The following is a 321-nucleotide window of genomic DNA, read 5'->3' on the forward strand; positions in this document are numbered from 1 at the left end:
ATTTTTTATTAATTTATAATGCCCTCTAGACTGACTGGTCAAAACATCTGTCTATGCCTCAGGGGGGCATTGTAAAATATTCTTTTTCCAAATTTTCTTTCATAGCCATGATTGGCACATGTGGGTCACCATGTTCAAGAAAGTTTGTGTGATTTGGAGGTGGTGAGGAAAATCACATTTGTTTCAAAAACTGGCTTAAGTTAGACCAAATGGCCCCTCCGGAATGTGGTCATTTTTTCGACCACCTCCAAATGACCTCAACTTTGGCACACATGATCTATTGCACAAACAAAGGTGGGTTTCCAAGGTTTTATATTTTTT

The sequence above is a fragment of the Triticum aestivum genome, chromosome 7A (genome assembly GCF_018294505.1).
Source record: "Triticum aestivum cultivar Chinese Spring chromosome 7A, IWGSC CS RefSeq v2.1, whole genome shotgun sequence".
In the NCBI taxonomy this organism is placed as follows: domain Eukaryota; kingdom Viridiplantae; phylum Streptophyta; class Magnoliopsida; order Poales; family Poaceae; genus Triticum; species Triticum aestivum.